At 44.1% G+C, this 6,134-nt stretch overlaps 1 long non-coding RNA gene across 1 annotated transcript; it reads left to right on the top strand.

The window, feature by feature from the left end:
• Nucleotides 1-3,083: 3,083 nt before the first annotated feature.
• On the top strand, nucleotides 3,084-5,866 carry LOC125760051 (uncharacterized). Its single transcript, XR_007417716.1, has 4 exons — nucleotides 3,084-3,149; nucleotides 3,216-3,287; nucleotides 5,275-5,339; nucleotides 5,708-5,866. It is a non-coding gene; the product is annotated as an uncharacterized LOC125760051 (long non-coding RNA).
• The last annotated feature ends 268 nt before the right edge of the window (nucleotides 5,867-6,134 follow it).

Genomic DNA, 6,134 nt, shown 5'->3' with positions numbered 1-6,134 from the left:
CAAGATGTGGTGCACATGTTCCCTACAGTTTATCCAGCTATATTGAAGGTTCGTGTTAAGGGTCGATTTCTGCGGTCTTTGGATATGGTAGCTTTCGTAAGCTCACGCTTCAGTGTATGCGAGACCAAAAAACTAAGCTTTTAAGGCCGGCCGGGGTTCAATTCCTGAGGACGGGAGCCAAGCTGCGGCGGTGGTAGAGTGGTTACGCCGCTCGCCTGCTGACTCGAAGGTCGCGCTTGGGAGCTCGGCCATGGCGGTCGCCCTTTGAATGGTGGAGGCGAAATGCTACAGGCCAATGTACTTTGATTTAGGTGCAAGTTTAAGAACACCATGTGGGCGAAATTTCCGGAGCCCTTCACTACGGCTTGCGTCATCACCATATCGTTGTATTCGTACATAAGAACCCAGAAAGTATTGTTACGACGGCAGCCACATTTCGATATAGGCGAGATGAAAAGCTACCAATGTACTCAGATTTAGGCGCACAGTAAAGAATACCAAGTGGTCAAAAAGTATCCGAAGTACCACATTGTGGAAAGCCTCGTGATCATAGATACATCTTCTAGGCTCGTAGAACCCCAGTATTTAATTATTGAATTTCACGGACAAGCTATGCAGTTAAGAGAAACTCTGTAGAGATTTTGAATGCATAAGCATTTACATGCCGACTCCGGGAGCAAACTGTGCATCCCTCCATGACGTAGATGATAATCGCTACAAAAAAAAAAAAAAAACGTGGAAAAGAAAACACACAGGATTCGCCTAAGATGACTCCAAGGCGAAGGCTATCTTTTTAAGAGCGAGGCTGTTCTAGCTCGGCGTGAAGTGTATGACCGTGCCCGAAAACTAATCAATCCTCATCGGTATGTTTCACAGAATTCGGGCAGATCGCATTACTCACCGCTCCGGCGTGGCATGTATATATAATAACTCTCAGAACTAGTACGGAGAAAGATAGAGAAGGAAAAAAGAGAGAAACAGACGGATAGACGGAAAGAAAGATATAAAGAATGAGAAAGAGAATAATTCTTGCGTCTAGGCGGACTGCGCTGCTCATTTCGGGCTGGACAAGCAACTCTGGGCGATCCAGCAGGACGAGGGAACTACCAGGAGACACGGTCAGACATGCAAGACGAATCGCTATAACGGAATGAATGTATGAAACAAATAAAATTTCTTGGCGTTGCTGAGTTTCAAATTCAGGACCCCGTGCTTCCAATGCGAGTTCCTTCCCTTATGAAAATGAGTCTTGAGTGTCTAGTGTCGACTAGGTGCGCTCCTAATGAGTCACTAGACAGACATTAGACATGCAAAGCCTAATGTCGTTTAACATTAAGTGTACATCGGAGAGTCAAATGACCATGTGCACTTTAATTTCTGGTGACTGAAGTGTTCAGACTTTCAGTTGCCGTTCCTAATGTCAAAACGCGCATCACAACAAAGAAGTTAAATAGCCTTAATCGCCACCGTAAAATCAGTTTATCACAATAGACAAGTTCGTCTTTCAGAGACTACAAGCAATAAACAATTTGTGTTGCAATGTACACAAATATCGTGTTTCAGTAGAATGCGTAAATATTTTACATATATCGCCCATGCACCGGCGATCGAAGAATTGCTGACGACCGCAGCAATGTTCATTATATTACCTGCCGTATAATAGAAGTAAGCATTTCCTTATTTTTAAAAGGCATGAGTCGATCACATATGCAAATATGAACAGATATGATCAAGTGACACTGCGAACACTCGCTCAGGGGCCCGTGTTGCCCATTTGTCCAGTAGAAATTAACGGAGGAGAGTGGGGATTACCCGCACGGCGTCGCGAAGGATTTTGGGGGGCGGAGAAGAATTGGAACTGTGGACAATGGGTGACGTACAGAAAAAAAGTTCGTTATTGTTGTGATAAAAATTAGGGACTGTTCTTATGCATGGTGCACTTACATATATGTCCAAAACAGAATGTTGTTGGTTGCAAAGATACGCGGACAAGCGTTTTTCCCAACCTCAAACTACTGTCTCTATCTCTCCTCGCTGTTGCAACGCTGGTCAGAAGCAGCCGACAACCAAAGTTCGATTTGGCCCAACGTCGCGTACATCCTTCTCCCGCCCCGCCTCCTCGTAATGTCGTCTCCACGCGACTCTCTTCCGTTCTCCACGGCGTCAACTCCTCTCTCCCTTCACTCCTTCCTTGTCCCATTCACCTCCTCTGTGTGCAACGTTGGGTGTCGCTTATCACACCCTACCCATTCCCTCCTCCTATCATAATCCCTACCTCTTTCTATCCACGGGAGAGGGCAGTAACTTGAAACAAAAAAGCGTTTCTTTTGAGAAAACAAAATGTATAGTTGTATAACAAAATCGAACAGCCATAACACATTCCCAACATGCACACACGGGTTAAAAAAAGCCATAAATACACTTTTTTTTATGTACAGTGACAAATAAAAACAACACTGCTTTATTTTCTACGGAGCGCTGTTTGAAGAGAGGGTCAGCGCGCACCAAGGAGATATTTATATTTGTTTTGATTTATGCAGCGTCATTTCGCGTTTTTGCACTTGTGAAAACGTCGCACCTTTTACGTGCACCTCACAGTAAAAATAGCGCCTTCGTCTTCAAGTGAGCGCTCGTCACCCTCCACCTTTCCCGACGACTCGCCTAGGGAGCTTCTGACGAATTTCACTAGCAAATGGCTGTATAAGCCTGAGACGGCCGCTCGAACAATGAAATGGCCGTCACATGAGGTACGGAAGGTTCACAAACCAAAACTAAATTCGAAACGCGCGCCGAACCGGACTATTTCGCGGAGCAGTACATGTGCAGTAGCTCCGCCCCCGTAGCCTTCCCTTCATTGCCAAGAAAAGTTGTCCTTGGGGGCGCTTTAGTTGTTTGACGGGTGCACGATGCGCGCGGTTTGTGTGTGTGTGTGCCATGCTGTGTTCTGCAATGCTTCGTTACCACGTTTATCGATTATGCACGTTGGTTACTTGATTCAATGTCAAGTGTACCTTCCAAGACGATCTAGGTCCTAGTCTCGTGACTGAAGGCGAGTGCGGACGTACAGCAGCCTTTTGACAAGACTCGCCGAGTGTACGGTACATTGTGGACTGTAAAGCTGAAGAGTGCACAGTGGATGCCTGATTTTGGTAAGTTCTAGAATATTTCTGAATTACACAGCTAGGTTACTTCATTACATGACGTCTTTTACGCAGGAACCGAGTGTGATCGTCTGGGCGGTGTGTTCACTCTGCGGGGATGATGGCCAGAGGAAGGATGATAGACAGGTATGTTTTACGCTATGCTCAATTCTTTCTGTGCACTTTATACGGTTGTATGAAGCACTCACCATGTGCGTTCACTACCTACAACTGCAACGGGTGGATGAAGGCGCGTTGCTTTGCGCGATACTCCGCTCGCTTCTGTAACGCAAGCGTTTCTTGTCATGGCGCTCTTCTTCCTTGGCTGTTTTTCGATTCCAAGAATGCCTGTCGCTCGGCCCGCCCGCTTCCCGCTGCTGCTTCTCTACTCGGGAACTGGTTGACCTTGGGGACGCCTGCGCGATGTATGTGTCGCAGGGAGGGCAACACTCGCCCTTTTGGGCGTAGGGGACCGGAGGGGGGAGGTGGGGTAGGAGGGAAGGACTGAGAGCATGGCTCTTTCCCGGAGAGGGGACGGGTCGCGACCGAGGAGAGAGAGAAAGTGTCCCGCTCTTGGCATTCCGCCGCTCAGAAGCGATCGTAAACCGAAGGAAGAATAATTTGCAAGATTTTTTGTATCCGAGTTGTGATTCTGTAAATAAACTTCTTAGCGTCGTCGAAAGTTATTGAAATCGACTACAGCTGTATACTGCACGAGATCATCGCCTGAAGCTACTTGTACGATGGCTTATCACTTCGGAAATAGAACTGCTTTAAACATAACGTTCATCGCCTAGCCTTCTCATGATGCAGGTACAAATGAAGTAACTTTTCAGGAAACTTCAGTAATAATTGGCATGTAGTACGCGGGGAGGAAGATATAAAAACACGCTGCGGCTGCACATGCGCGCGCGGTGCTCTTCAGTGGCGTGTGTTTGTGGCTTTCTCCGCGACTACTGCACCGCGCTTGTTTTTGTTAGAAGTTAGTTGCACTATGGTTAGGATTTTAATCTGACTGTGCAAGGTCGTTGCTACGAGAAACGAACTTGCGTTGGGTGAACCCACTTGAAGATAATACAAGTCAGTGAATTACGTTATATTCTGGTACTAACACCATGTGTACAGTAATTTGAAAGAGCACAAGATGTATATAATTATCAATTCTAGACAAATATGCCAGTTGCGTTTGGCAAGGTGCCCTTTGTTGCAATATTTGTGTTTGAGAAAAATGATGTGAAATATTTTTCCCGTCGTTATATTGTTTCCTGAAGCATACTGGTTTATATTAACAGAAGTTGTTGTAATGGTTAAGCAGCACTGTTCCAAGAGCTTTTTATCCACTGTGCTGGGATGGCAAAAGCACACCTCAATTATGTGCTTATCTAAAGTTCATGTTTCTTTTGTGAGCTTTTCTTAAGGCAGCATGAAACTGAAAAAGCGCTCTTATTTGCAGGTTGTGCGACTAAGACGTAGCATTCATTGTGAGAGTGCTACTTTAATTTTATGAAGTAATTATTATGGGAAACAAATCTAAATTCTCATATGTAACTATGTGTGCAGAAGTTTAGAGAAGGCTGACAAAAGTGGTTAACGGTTTTTTTTTATGGCTTGCAGCACTACAAATTCAAACCGATATTCCAGGCATTGATTGGCTTTAACACGACTAGAATTACTTTCCTAAACGGCTCAAATTCATCATATAATACAATATGTAAAGCTCGGCATTATGGAGCGTGCACATGGGCCACACATACTCTTATTTTATCAATTTATGCATTTTATATTGTGTAGCAGAGCTGATGTAATTTTCGTCATTTAAATGACCTATATCGTAATCTGCGTTCTCCAACCACATAGTGTTTACTAAGTACATAAGTTTCTGAAAGTTCGGCTTGCAATGGCACCATTACAGTTGTCTGCCATGAGCCGTTGCTCAGGTTATACTTGTTCTTACAGCGCAATCTGAGTCCATCATTCAAGGCCCTTGCTGGTATATAAACATAGACTTGCCTGAATACATTGTATGTATTGTGTGTGAGCTGTAAGGTCTGTGTGGTGCTCCAACTCATGAATGTTTTCTGGTATCCTTAACATATGTACCCGGTGATCTCACCTGTTCGTGGAACTGAAGCAGACGACAGCTTGCAGACGAAGATGGGAGCGTTCTACCTGTGAGCCTGGTCGAGCTTATATTTTATGGTAGGCATTTGTTTCAATCTTTACAAAGAGCTTCGACATGTTGCGCCTGCTCATGAACCTATTGCAACTTTTTTGAGGGAATTCTAAGATCAAAGAAACAAGACCCTAGACGTAACTCCATTAATGTATACTTGATGCTGGACTTGACCTTCTGTGTTGTTTTCCTGTTTTCTTACAGGATTTGCTGAAAGTTTCTATTGGAAATGCGATATAAGATGCAATTTTGACTACTCTAACTTCACAAAAGTGCTTTTTGTCAACTACCTGCACGGGGCCTTGGCAGTACATCTAAGTGTTCTAAGGTGCACGATGTGTTGGATAAAGTTTTCTTTGCAACTCTTATATATTTACTGCGATCTTTCGTGCAGGATACACATGCATGGATACACATACATGGATTCCCTACAAGGACCCTGCGCATCAAAAGCAATCTGTCATCAATGTTAAGTAGACAGATTAAACGAAACGAAGATATGACAGGTGTACACCATATTTTTCTTTCATTTAACCTCTGCATGTTTCCCAGTCAATAAATGTTTTTATCCATTTTCTTTTGTTGAGAAATGTCTTTGTACAGCACAAGTGTCGTAGAAGGTGCATACATGCACTTTTGTATGATGCTTGGCTGCATGTGTATCAACCAGCAAACACATTGTCAGGAACAACTAATATGTGATTCCGTACTATCATCCGGACATATCATAAATCTTATCATGCACTGTAATAGTTCTGTTTCAGGAATGTTATGAATGTCATTGGCCACGAAGCACAAGCTTGGCCGAGGGTCATTGCAAA

This window comes from Rhipicephalus sanguineus, chromosome 10 (genome assembly GCF_013339695.2).
Source record: "Rhipicephalus sanguineus isolate Rsan-2018 chromosome 10, BIME_Rsan_1.4, whole genome shotgun sequence".
Classification (NCBI taxonomy): Eukaryota; Metazoa; Arthropoda; class Arachnida; order Ixodida; family Ixodidae; genus Rhipicephalus; species Rhipicephalus sanguineus.
Note: the sequence above shows the minus strand (reverse complement) of the source record. Positions and strands in the feature narration are given on the sequence as shown.